Genomic DNA, 13,684 nt, shown 5'->3' with positions numbered 1-13,684 from the left:
TGTCACTCCATGCCCTTGTGAGAAATCCATCAGCATGTTCCTGTTGCAAATGTTTCCTGCAAAAACCTGAGGAAAAGGAAACCAGACTTTTATCAGATTTACAGATGTCCACAGGCATTTTGGGCAGAAGCCCATTTTTTGAGGGGGATTTTTTCCCTCAGCATTGTCTTGACCAAAAGCCCATTGATTTCAGGCAGGAGGCGCCCAGGCTGTTCTCAACATGCAAAACATTTCTTGAGGCTGAAAAAAAGAAGCTCCTGAAAGGAACTGAGATGTTTTGGAGACATTTTAGTCTTTGTGTGACTCAGTTCCCTGAGACTGATGTGGGAGCACTGAGCCTTCCAAGCTTCCACGCGTGGTGACTCTGGGCACAAAAATGTTTGCGAAGCTTCCAGCTCTCAGGGGAGCTTCAGGCTGGATATTTGGAAAATTTCTTCCCTGAAAGGGTGATCAGGCATTGGCACAGGCTGGCAGGGCAGTGGTGGAGTCACCATCCCTGGAAGTGTTCAAAGACTGAGCAGAGGTGGTACTGATGACTGCTGGGCATGGTTGAAGGTTGGAATCGAGGTTTTTTCCAAACCTGGTGACTCTGTTTCTGTGATTCCACAACAGAATCATGTTTCCATGATTCTACAACACCCATGGGCACCATGTGGCCATGGGAATGCTGAGGGTGGTGCTGGGGGGGTGAGTTTGCACCCCAGGACCAGGGAGTCCAGCGTGGGATGTGGCACCACGGGGACGCTGAGGCACAAACGCCGTCTTTCCTCCATGTGGGAAAGCAGAGCTCTGGACAAAGGAAGGCAAGGCCAGGTGCTGCTGAGGGTGCAGGGAGAGGTGGGATTGCCTGTCCAGGTCGGCTGTTGTCTGTCTCTGCCCAGGCACACGTAGGATGGTTCGTTCAGATCGGGTTTCAAAGGACGAGACTGGACTCTCTGATTTTTGGTCTTCAAGGTTGTTCATTATTCCTTATCTACAAAGTTTTCTCTCTGCCCAGCTGGGATCTGACCAGCAAGGCAGCCAAAGGCACTCTGACTGTCCACGGGGCAGTCGTGTCTTCTTATAGTAAAAGCTACATAAATGATATTTACCTTTTATCTCCAATACCTTTCGCCCTTGTTAGCAAGTGCACCTTCCCCAAGAACCAATCCACAAGTGCCAACATCACACAGAAGATGGATGACAAGAAGAAGAAAGAAGAACCACGAGATAGCCCTAAATTCCTCCATCTTGTCTCCATAACCCCCCTGTACCAAAACCTTAAACCCTGTGTTTCACCTTGCAAATATACTGTTTTTACACCATTCAAACCCCAGTGATTCTCATATCCTCACACACAGGTGGCACATCCCTAGAGGGATCAAAGTCAAGCCACCAGGCACTTTTGGCAACATTCCAAGACCCCCGAGCCCCCCAAGGGCTCTCTCGGTGGCTCTGGGCATCCTGAGCGATGTGCTGAGTTCCCAAAAGTGCCCCCCTGCGTGCCCATGGCAGAGCTGGCACGGTGAAATCCCACCCCAAGGTGCTGGCCTGGCAGTGACATCCAGCACCATCCCCTTCCCCTGCTCCCTGCCAGAGGTGGAGCCTGCTGCAGCTGGGAAATGACCCAGAGGAGAAGGGAGTTGGGGGATTTCACACCGAGCCCACCGCGCGCCGCGGGGAGAAGCAAAGGGGACGCCCTGGGAGCTCCCCTGTCCTCTCTGCTGCCTGGCACTGCTGAGATCGCTCCCACAGGGGCAGAAACAGAGCAGGGAGCAGGTCTGTGCTCCTCACCCTTGGCACAGCTCCCAGAGCTGGCCTGGGGGACAGGAGGTGGCTTCCACCCACCTCTCTCAGGGACTGGCACCTCACTGCAGGCTGCTGTTACTGAGCTTCTGCTTCCAATGTCAAACCTGAAATAGAACCAATCCCACAGCTTTTTTTTTTTCTGTTGAACACACAGTTTTTGTCTTTCCAGTCCTCCTGAGGCAAAAAAAAATCAATTTGGAAAAATGCTGATATTTCCATTGGGTCCAATTCTTCTGGCCTCAAGGATTACTGGGATGTTGGGTGGCTCAGCTGCCTGCTGAGACTGAGGCAGGAGCACTGAGACTTCCCAACTGCCCTGGGAGGTGGTACTGGGAGCAAAAAAAATGCTGGAAAAGCTTCAAGACACTCATGTGGCCATGGAAATGCTGAGGGTTGGTGTGGGGTCCATATTCAGGGAATGGACCTGCACCCCAAAACACTCTCATCAGAGACAAAGGGAAATTTGCCCAGAACAGCTGTGGCTGCCCCTGGATCCCTGGAGGTGTCCAAGGCCAGGCTGGACACTGGGGCTTGGAGCAGCCTGGGATGATGGAAGGTGTCCCTGCCCAGGGCAGGGGTGGGAGCAAATGTCCTTTAAAGGCCCCTCCCAAGACAAACCATTCCATGATTTTATAAATGCAGCCTCTTAGCTGAATGTTTGGGATGGAAAGAATAGAAATGCCACAATTTTGAGGGGTTTTTTTGTTATTCTTGTGGCTTTTGTTTAGGTTTTTTTTTTTTAACTTGTGTGTCATCCTCAGAGCAGTCCAATCACAGATATTTTGTTTGCTGAAAAGGAGGAGTTTGGGAGCAGCTCCCTGGCATTTTGCTGCTCTAACCACCCAACAACCCAGGTGCATTTTGGGCAGCTGAGAGGTCACCAACCCCAACCCTGCTCTCCAAGCACCTGGAAAAAAACACTGCCTACAATGCTGATAAAATCACCTCCTTATTTCCCAAGGCTGACACCCTTCCTGGCTGGCTGGGAAGTGCTGGGCAGCAAGCAGCAGCCCATTTTTAGTGCTGTATCCAGAGCAGGGCTGGGGGAAAGAGGTCACACATGAAACGGTGCCTGTGGGAAGCAGAACAGAGCTGCTCCTCCACCCCCGGCGCTCTCGAGGTTGAGTGAGGTGAGGCCACGGGGGAAACGATGAGATCATTTCGTTCCTCATCTGAAGGAATGTTTGCCAGGAGTCTGACCCCACGCGGGGCAGCCCTGGAATTCCTGCCTCATCCCACCACAAGGTCGCTCCCCAGGCCAGGCTTTCCAGCTCTGGCTGCCTATCCCGAGGGGGAATGTCTCCCAAATCCACTCAGACCTGATCTATTCCTCTGCAGGTGAGACATGAGAGGAAACACAAGGAAAAACCATATATAAGTGAATTTATAGTTGGGAAAGATGCTGGTTGTTGCTCAATTCAGGATTTAAATTCTGATGGTTATGTGAGCCCCAGATGAAAACACAGCAGTTTGTGCCCAAATCCCCCTTCTGCTCTCAGCCTTTGAGGCCACCTGGGGCATTTCAGCCCCCCAGACCCTCTGTTGCTCTATGAGCAGTGACAACATAGGGCTGAGCCCTTCCTGGAGGGAAGGGGTGAGGAAGAGCAGCTCTGCCTGCCTCTGTGACACTCCTGCCACCAGGGCTCTGGTGACCCTGCTCTGGCTCTGGCAGGTGGCAAGGAAAGGTCCCAGGAGCCCTAAAGGAGCAGCCTCCCAAACCTTCCAGGGGCTGACCCCGTTTTGTAGGCAGTGTTTTTTTCCCTGGGGAACCTCCAGGAAAATGCAAGGCTCTATCCCCTGGGCAGGAGGCAGCACCCAGGGGCAGCTCTGACATCTCCAGTGGGCAACACAAGGCAAAGCAGACCTGGAGCAGGGGAGAGGGGGAGGACAGCCTTAAAATAAGGCTCTTGTGGAAAGAAAAAAAAAGAAAAAAGGCAAAAAAACCCCACCCCACCACGCCCCCTCTCCAGCTGAATTGCTTTGGAAATGTGAGAGTTTCTCTGAGGCTGAGAGATGACAAAGAAAGAGCCCCAGGGAGAGAGAGGGGCTCGGTGGGAAGGAGAGAGCCCATGGAGCAGCAGGGCTGGCACGGCCTGGGGGTGCAGGGATGCGGGGTTATCCCACCCCAAAGGGCCCTTTGTGCCCTTTGTCTCCGTGTCATTGTCTCCAGCCATTACACCCAGCCTGGAAATAGCTCGGCGTGGTGATTTCCTAATTGAGTTAACTGGGCTGCAGTGGCTGTGCTGCTGAAGGATGGGGCTGCTGATTAGATAAGAGCCTTGCCCCTTGCAGAACCAACACCACATTAAGGGGTTTTTCTAGGTCAGGCCGGGCTGCTCAGCACGGCTCTGGCAGAGCCCAGAGCCCGTGGCCCCAGCCCAAGACAGACAGACAGACAGACACTCATTACAGCTAATGAAGGGCTGAGCTCTCCTTTCCCCGGGGAGCCAGAGTGGAAAACAGCAGCATCCTCAAGCTGGAATGAGTGTCCAGGCTGGACACCTCGGGGTGCTGGGGCTTGCCAGGCAGGTGAGAGTCAGGGGTCCCTGGGCTCTCTGGGGCTCTGAACTCCCCACAGGGTCAGTCCCTGGTCCTGCTGGGCAGGTGAGAGTTCAGGGGTCCCTGAGCTCTTTGGGGCTCTGAACTCCCCACAGGATCAGTCCCTGCTTGTGGCCCTCAGTGCAGGGCATGACAGCTCTGGGCTGTGATGGTCCCTCAGGGCAAACCCCCCTGGTGCCTTTCCTGCAGACCTGCTCTGTTTGTCCCCAGCAGTGCCAGCCCCACAGTGATCCTGGCCAAACCTAATTCCAGGAGCAGAGAACTCTGGGTCAGGTTGTTCTGCCCTGTGTCACATCTCAGATGCATCTCCAAGGTTCCTGAGATCATCTGAGGACCCACAGCTCCAGGTGGAGGCCTCAGTGCCTGGATTCCCTGGGATGCCCACAGGAGAGCTGATGGAGTTGGTGCATCACAGAATCACAGAATCACAGAATCCCAGACTGCTTTGGGTTGGAAAAGGCCTTAAAGCCCATCCCATTCCTACCTCCTGCCATGGCAGGGACACCTCCCACTGTCCCAGGCTGCTCCAGCCCCAGTGTCCAGCCTGGCCTTGGGCACTGCCAGGGATCCAGGGGCAGCCCCAGCTGCTCTGGGCACCCTGTGCCAGGGCCTGCCCACCCTGCCAGGGAGGAATTTCTTGGCAATATCCCACCTAACCCTGGGCTCAGTCACAGCACCAGCAGCCCAGTCTAGACATGAAATGAGGATGCTGTGGTGTCACCGACCCCAAGAGTTTCACCCCTCCAGAGTCAGCCAAAGGACAGTGGGGTGGCAGCATGCCCTGGGGTTTCTCAGTCCCTCATATCCTCCAGCTCAGACTGACGAAGAGCTGGAGGCAAACCCTTCATCTCTGGTACCACAGAACTCAGAACAAAGGGATTCTTGTTCCCTTGGTGCTGCTGAGGCACCTGAACCTGCACTACATCCCAAAGGAATGGCCAAGGGAACAGCAGGGCTGGGGCCAAGCCACGAGGAAGGACTGCCACAGCCACATTCCTGGATTCACTCCTCCACTGAAGTGCCTGGAGATGTCCCACAGGAGAGCAGCTCCACGTCTCACCCCAACACCTGCCCTGCTCCAGGGCTGAATCCAGAGCCTGCTCCTGCCTGGCTGAAAGCACAGAGGGAGCTGCAGGACATCTCAGCTCTCCCTGGAGCCTTCTCCTCTCCAGGTGAGCACCCCCAGCTCTCCCAGCCTGGCTCCAGCCCTTGGAGCATCTCTGGTGCCTCCTCTGGACTCTCTCCAGCAGCTCCAGGTCCCTCCTGTGCTGGGCCCAGGGCTGGGCCAGCTCTGCAGGTGGGGTCTCACCTGAGTGGGGCAGAGGAGCAGAATTTTCCCCTGCCCTGCTGCCCACACTGGGGCTCAGCCCAGGCTCAGGGGGAATTCAGAGCCAGGGCAGAGCTGCCCCCTCAGACTCAAACACCAGCCGGGCAGGGAACATGAAACAAACCCCTTTTAACAAGAACTGAACGTTTTAAAGAGTGAAATCGTGTTTTGCCTGTCAGCCCAGAGCTGGAATTGGCAGCACATGAGCACCTGCCAGGGCTGGGCTGGAGTCATTAGCAGGATCAGAGCCCTGGCAGAGCAGCAGGAGCCTGGACTCGCTGACCTAATTTGCGTCCCTTCCAGCTCCGAGAGGCCTGTGATGTATTTTTAATGAAGCACACACAATAAACTGCTAACATAATATTAGAGGCTCACTTCAAAGCTCCACCAGGCAGGGAAATCAAGGTGAAAGTTTCTGGATTCATCATTATTATGTGTCACTCATCTTCACTATGACAACCCCTGGGCACACCAGATGCTTCTTTTCCAGCCTTTGGAACGTGGTTTGGAGCCCACTCTCCTCCTCATTTTTTTCCAAGCAAACCAAAAATAACTGGAAAGTAGAAATCTCGCCTAGATTCTCCTTATACACACATGCATTGTTTGAGCACCACAAAAGGTTGTGCAAGCAGCAGAATTTAGCAGCTCTGGAGAAAGCTAAGGCTGCTTCAGACCAGTTTTTGGTCCCCTGGGTGGCTTTTTGTTCTGCTCACCCATTCTGAGCTGGAGTCTGTGAGGTTTGGGATGTGTCAGGAGCTGCTCTCTCAGGGCAGGCCAGGATTAGAATGCCAGGACTGGAAAAGGCCCCTCCATCCTCACCTTTTCCCACAGCCCTGGGTGAGGGAGCAAATCAAGGGATGGTGGCCAGCTCCAGCCAGGAGCCCACAGAGCTCCCAGGGGAAGCCATGAAGTCAGTCCATGGAGAAACCAGGAGGGACATGGCAATGACCAGTGCAGAGCAGCACTCCCCAGTATGGCCTGGAGGCACCAGGCTGGACAAAACTGGAGCTCCTGGGCCCAGGGTTTGGGTGGAGACACCAAAGCAGGCTGGCCAGGAGCAGGAGCACCCTGGCAAGGTGGGAGCTGCACCACCAACACAAGGGAAAGCGGGCCTGCTGAGGGTCACTTTGCTCCTTCCCTGGACTCTCAGGCCACTTTTTCTCCCAAATATTTTCTCCCAGAAAGCCAGGCCTGAGCTGGGGTTGTTGGGGTGTCTGTGCAGGGCCAGGAGTTGGACTGATGATTCTTGTGGGTGCCTTTCAACTCAGGATATTCTGTGATTCTACAAAACTTCCATTCCTTCTGGGATGGCTCCACTTCTCCCAGTGGCTGGAAATCATCTCATAGGTTGTTTAAAGCCCATAAATCTGCTGGAAATAAAGAATATATTCCAAGGGAGAGAATAAACCAAAAACTGAAGGGTCCTCTGACGTCACCTAGATATTCCTGACCCCTGACAAGAGTTGGCCAAGAGCAATGTGGTCAAAGTCCAAAGCACCTCTCAGGCCCTACCAAACCAACAATTTAGAACTTACCCTCACGGAGTGTAGAGAAAGCTGCAATTGAACACCTGGTAAGCTGGAATTGTTGGAAAATTCCTAAAAGTGACACACAAATTAAAACATACAGAGAAAAGTTAAACATCCTGTGTTTTTCCACTCCCACCCCAAATTCATAGAATGCATTCCCAGACTTCAGGTTGCTTCTCCTTCATCCCCACGTCCCAGCAAGGTCAGTCTGGCAGCAAGGCAGGAAAAGAGCAAAGAAAAGGCATTTAGTGAAATACAGAATGTAACAGTCTGGCTCAGAACCTCGTTAGAATTCCAGCTTTTACTGCCCAAAGCCAACGGGAACATTTAGTCCCGGAGCCTTGAAGTGAGCCTGGGCTGGTGCGAGCGCCTGGCAGGGGTGAGGAGCTGCTGCTGCCCAGCCTCCTGCACCTCCTGGGAGCCCTCCCGGCCAGGCAGAGCCCCCAGGCTGGCTGGGGAGAGCGTGGGGATGCTCCTGGGGGAGCGATGGTGCTCGATTCCTGTCCCAGTGTGAGGGCACGGGAATGTCACAGGGTTCGTAACCATTCCACGCAGAACACGGAGCAAGAATCACACAGGGAAACTCTCCCAGCCCGCTGCTCCGAGAGGGTGTTGGTACAACTGCTGGCTCTTCTTGACATTTCTGCAGACAGCTCATAAATATTCCATTGTTGTTGTGGTTTGAACGGAAACACCGGGGAGAAAAGAGCAGCTCTGCCCTTATTCAGCAGCGTGCAGCTCAATCCCAGCCCTCGGGCAGCCACGCCGGGGCTGGCTCCTGGGACAGCAGCGAGCAGCCCGGTGTCCTGCCCTTCTCCTGCTGCCTGGATGTGTCTGCAGAGCCAGCCACGCACCCAGCCAGCCCTGGGAGGGGACCGAAGGACACAGCCGTGGTGTCACCCAGCGCAGGTGACGCTGCCGGGGGCTGCAGCATCTCCCGGCTGTGCCCCAGGGCTCAGAGGGTCTGGGGCACTGCCCACGGTGGGTGCTGTGCTGGCAGCCACGGGCACAGGAGAGCCCAGCACAGCCCTGCCCAGGGCAGCAGGAGGGTCCCCAGCCTGTCAGCACCTGGTGAAAGGTGCTGCTGACACACAGAAAGGTTCCCTGTGTCACTGCTGTGCTCCTGCTGCCCGCGCCAGGGAACTCCTGCTCCTTCTCCAGAGGTGCTGGGTTAACCTGCACTGGAGAGGCTGGAGCAGAAAGCAGAGCAGGATGTCCCAGTTCAACAGGGAGCTGCAGGAATTCCAGTTTAAACCCCAGCAAGCACCACCACCCCCAGAGGTGCGGCCTCGCTGCTTCAAAACTGTGAGCTACCCATTCCCACGGAAAAGTCCGGCCCTCCTTCCTCACACCAGACTCTGCAGTCGTTCCCTCCCTCGTTGAAATTCCAGGGATAGCACTCCAGACCAGCCAAAGAACAGCAAATGCAGCTGGGGCAGCAGAGAGGAGCTGAGCAGTCAGCAAAGCACTGCCCACAGCCAGAGCCAGAGCTCACCCCTGAGGGTGGGTCCTGGCACACATCAACCCCTGAGGGTGGGTCCTGGCACACATCAACCCCTCTGGGTGGAACTGGGCACAAATAAACCCCTGAGGGTGGGTCCTGGCACAAATAGACCCCTGAGAGTGGAATCTGACACCAGTGAGCCCTGCAGATGGACCCTGACTCCAATAAATCCATGCAGATGGACCCTGACTCCAGTGAGACCTGCAGATGGACCCTGACTCCAGTAAGACCTGCAGGAGGACCCTGACTCCAATGAAGCCCTGCAGGAGGACCCTGACTCCAGTAAATCCCTGCAGGAGGACCCTGACTCCAGTAAATCCATGCAGATGGACCCTGACACCAATGAAGCCCTGCAGGAGGACCCTGACTCCAGTAAATCCCTGCAGGAGGACCCTGACTCCAGTAAATCCATGCAGGAGGACCCTGACACCAGTTAGCCCTGCAGGAGGACCCTGACTCCAGTAAATCCGTGCAGATGGACCCTGACACCAGTGAGGCCCTGCAGGAGGACCCTGACTCCAGTAAATCCGTGCAGATGGACCCTGACACCAATGAAGCCCTGCAGGAGGACCCTGACTCCAGTAAATCCGTGCAGATGGAGCCGCCCACCCGCGAGAGGCGGCGCAGGAGCCCAGCCCGTGAGTCATGCGAGCAGCGCCCGTGTCGCTGCCATGTGGAGTGCAGCAGGCTATCAAAAGCGATGATTTCATCCCAAAAAAGGGCCCTGTTTCTGTGCTTGATGACAGCTGGGCCGTTTTGGTACCTGCTGACCTAGAACAAGTCTCTCCACCGGCACGGAAGGTGGGTCACTCTGAGATTTGAAGTGCCTCATCCTTCAGTGAGTGGGCAGGGTGCACGGTTATTCTCATTGTGCCTCTTTTTGCCCAGCCTCTGTTATCCCTATTTATAGATACCCTGGGATGCAATTCCAATAAGTCTCACCTGCCTCAGCAGTTCCCCCTGCAGTGTCCTACTTATGACACAAATCAAGGGGGCTCTAATTAGAGTTTCTGGCCTGAGCCAAACTCAAATGTTTGACTTTGGATGTATAAGAAAGGTTTTCACAGATTCCTTGCCCTCACCATGGTTGTAGGCAGAATTCCTGCTGTCTCCAGAGCTTCCCAGCAGCAACCATGCACCGTGGTCCGATACCATCCCTAAAAAAACTCCTGTCTCTGCTGCCTGCTCTCTGCTCTCCTGCCCACCCCCAGCCCTTAATGACTCTGGGATTTTTTACCCCTTCCTGATTTTGAGAAGGAGGCCAACAGCAAAAACTCTACTCCCTGACTGCCTAATGATGGGGAACTAATCCAGAAACACAGCTTGGAATTAAAAACCCTTCCAGCCTTTATTATTTCTATGCATCATGTTTGTTTGGAGCAAAACTCAGCAGCTCGGATAATCTGCTCCGTGTCAGAGCAGAGATGTGGAAACACAGCTTGCTCCCAGGGTTATGGGGAGCAGAGATCCCTTTAGGAGCAGAGATCTCATCCCTGTGGAGTCACAGCCAGCTGGGAATCTGCCCCAGGATCTTCTTTTGGGGAAGGATGGAGCAGAGATGCCATCTGCCTGCAGCCCAGGTGTCCCCACGGACAGGTGAGGGCAGGAGCTCCCTGACACAGCTCTCAGTGCTCTCCTCATTCTTGTGGGATTTGGGGTTTTTCCTTTGGTTCCCCAAATCCAAGGAAGAGTGGGGAGACTCCAGCCTCAGATGAGCAAAGCCTGGAAAAAGGGTCTCCAGAGCCTTTTGCAGCTAAGCAGGATCAGGTGAGCTTTGGAGCTCACCTCCAGAAATCAGCTAAGGAGCTGATTTCAGCTCAGGAAGCTGAGCTGAGCCCCAGTGCTGTTGTTGGGGGGAACATCTTGGAAATGGAAGCTCCCTGTCCCTTGGCCAGCGCTGCCAGGGATGCCCAGGGTGGGGTTGTTGGGGGGTCTGGGCAGGGACAGGGGCTAGGCTGGATGATCCTTGTCCTGTCCAGCTCAGCATATTCCATGATTTTGTCACTCTGCATGGAGCAAAATGCCTGGAGCACTCCTGGGGACACAGGCTGCTGTGGCAGTGGACAGAGGCTGTGCCCCAGGTGCCTGCTGTGATCCCTCTGGCTGCCCCTGTCCTGCTCCCAGTCTCTCCCAGTCCCTTGCTGGGTGTTCCAGCAGGGCTGACTCAGCAGCTGCAGCCACGAGCTCCAGCCCCAGCCCCATGGGGCTCTGTCACTGCCCAGACTCAGGGTGTTCATATTCCAAAGGCTTGGAGGGGCTCTGGACAGAAACAGGGAGGGATCCTCAGGAGAACACAGCTTGTACTCAAACTGCCCGAGCCACAGGTGGCAGAGCAGCTCAGTCCTTCCCGATCCGTGGCCAGGATATTTTCCTAATCCATGGCCAGGACATCTGCTGAACTAGGCCATCAGGGGGCTTCTTCCACGTGGCATTATCCCTCTCTTGCCTCCAGCTTTGATGGGAAAGGTCTCGCTGATGGAAATTACATCAGAGCCGCAGCATTCCTCCATGAAGGTTTCATCCCAGCGAATCACAGTTATCCATTAGCAAAAGAAAAGAACGTCTTTCAGAACCAGTTGGATGAAATTCCTCTCCATAAAATCTGTCCACATCAGGTGTTGTAGCTTGGCAGCAGAGATGGGGTCCCCTGCAGTGGGGAGGGGTCACCACACCTGTGTGCCAGGGACCCCATTCAGGATGGGCCAAATCCCACCTGCACAAGCCTTTGGAATCCACTTCCCCATCCACAGAGAGAGGAACAGCCCCATCCCCTGTGCAGGAGGATGGGGAGGGAGGGGTGAGGACAAACACCCTTCCGTGTGACCACAAGGAGGGGCACAATCATCTCCTTGCCAGCCTGGGCTGTCCTTCCAGACGGACCTGAAAACCTGGAAGAAGGGTTTCTCTTCTGCTTCTGCTTCTGCTCCTGCTTGGAACTACCAGCCAGCAATCCATGGAGACAAATTCAGGAGAATTAAGGATGAACACGGTGTGTTCCCACCACTACCTGAGGGCCTGTGGTGTGGCTGCCTCTTCAGCAGTGCCAGGGGACAGTGGGTGCTGAGTGCTGCAGCTCTCTGCTGCTGATGAGGAGCCCATTCTTCCCAGGGCTCCCATCCCTCCTGGCTCCTTGCTGCTGCCTTTGTCTCTTTGACTTCATTGCTGGCATCAGTGACAGGAGCAGAAAATTGAGTGTGACCTGCACAGTGAGAAAGGAAGGGAGAGGAAGGATCCTGAGATGGGGAACAGCCAACAAGGTCCTGAGCCCTGCTGGGTGAATCCCACTCAACTCAGCAACCTCTGAGTGTAAAATAAGTCTGGGGATATCTGAAAGAATTGTGCCAAGCCCAGCAAAGCGCAAAGCAGGGGTGAAACTCCCTTCATTTGAACTCCTTTCCTCTCTCACCAATACCAGAGCTCAGCCTCTGGAAGACCAAGCTTCCACAGGAATTCCTCTTGCCCACTGCATCCCCTTCTCCAATATTTGTCATTTGAATGGCTGTAAACACAGGAATTGGCATCTGGACAGCAGGAAATCTAGGAAATTAGCACGAGGGACTCTCCTGGGCTTGTGGACAATGTATAGTCCTAGGAGCCACTGAAAGCACAGCAGAGCCGAGCTCTAGAAAGCAGGAATGGTGTCACTGGGTTGGCAGAGCACAGCTCCCGCTCCATTCAGGATGAGTGACAGGAATTCCTTGTTCCCTTTGCATCGTCCACAGGGAGCCAAACTCCCCAAGACCCTGCTTTGGGCAGGGCAAGCCCAGCTCCCAGCTCTGCCCTTCAGCTGCTGGGGGAAATGCCACAATGGTCTCTTTTTTCTCAAATTTTTCCTTCCAGATTCCTCCTGAATGTTTGCCACCTGGTCTGGCTTCCTCATGCCCAAGGAGCAGGAATTTGGACCACAAGATTCACTAATTGCCGTACATTGCTCAGTCACACTGAGCCTATGACCCAAACAGGAGGTTCCATGGGAGCCTGTCAGAGCATCCAGCAGATCTTCCAGCTTTTCCATGGGCTTTGGGGCACTGCTGACCAAGCTGCTCTCTTCAGATTCCAGTGTAGGTTTGAGTCCTTCAAGGGTCTCAATGATGCTTTTTGGGATGAGACAGAGAGTGCAGGACCTTGGGAAATCCTTCCATGGATGGGACAGATCCGAGCAGGAATGGCAGGAAGGGGCTGGGGAGGTCCCAGTCAGTGGCCTGTGAGCGTGGGCAAGTGCACCCCAAACTGGGCACACACAGCAGGGCTGGCAGGGCTGGCCAGCTCATCCAGCACTGTCCCAGCACAGGCACTGATTTCATTTCCTGCTCTACTCTTCTGGCAGGACACACCTGGAGCCTCTGCAGAGGCTGGGTCATGGAGCTGGGCTGGCAGGAATGGGACCTGCTGGGATCCCAGGGCTGTCCTGCACAGCAGCTCCAGCCCAGCTGGCAGACACAGGCATGTCCCCATCGTGGTGACACGACGGAGATGTTCACTGCCAGGGGTCTGTGCCACGCCTTTTTGGCAGCCCCGGGGATGGATTTGGAGACAGATCACAACTGCAGCACTTTGGGCACTCCCTGTCACTCCCCCAGGTGGGAACTGGCTGTGGCAGAGGTGGGAAGAGCCAGCAGCACCCCAGAGTGGGGCACAGGCCCTGCCCCACAGCATCCCCAGGGGGGAGATCGGCCATCCAAGCATCCTCCTGCTCCTCCCCATGGTCTCTGCTCCTTCCTTGTGAGCCATCGGGCCCAGGACAAGGCTGGAAGGAAGCCATGGCCCTGCTGATGCCCCTCACTCCTGGCTGGCAGTGCCTCACTCCTTCTGGGAAGCTCAGCACCAGTCTCAGTGCTGGGAACCCCAAGGGGTGGTGCAACCTGGAGCCCCCCAGTCTGACTTCCACACACAATCCTGGAGAGCACATTCCCTTGGCACTGTGCCACTGCCCTTCTCTGGCCCCCACACCTGTGTGTGACAGGCTGCTCCTGCCTT

Source organism: Fringilla coelebs (assembly GCF_963513975.1).
Source record: "Fringilla coelebs genome assembly, chromosome: 17".
Taxonomy (NCBI): domain Eukaryota; kingdom Metazoa; phylum Chordata; class Aves; order Passeriformes; family Fringillidae; genus Fringilla; species Fringilla coelebs.
The sequence above is the reverse complement of the archived record's forward strand: the minus strand, read 5'-3'. Positions refer to the sequence as shown.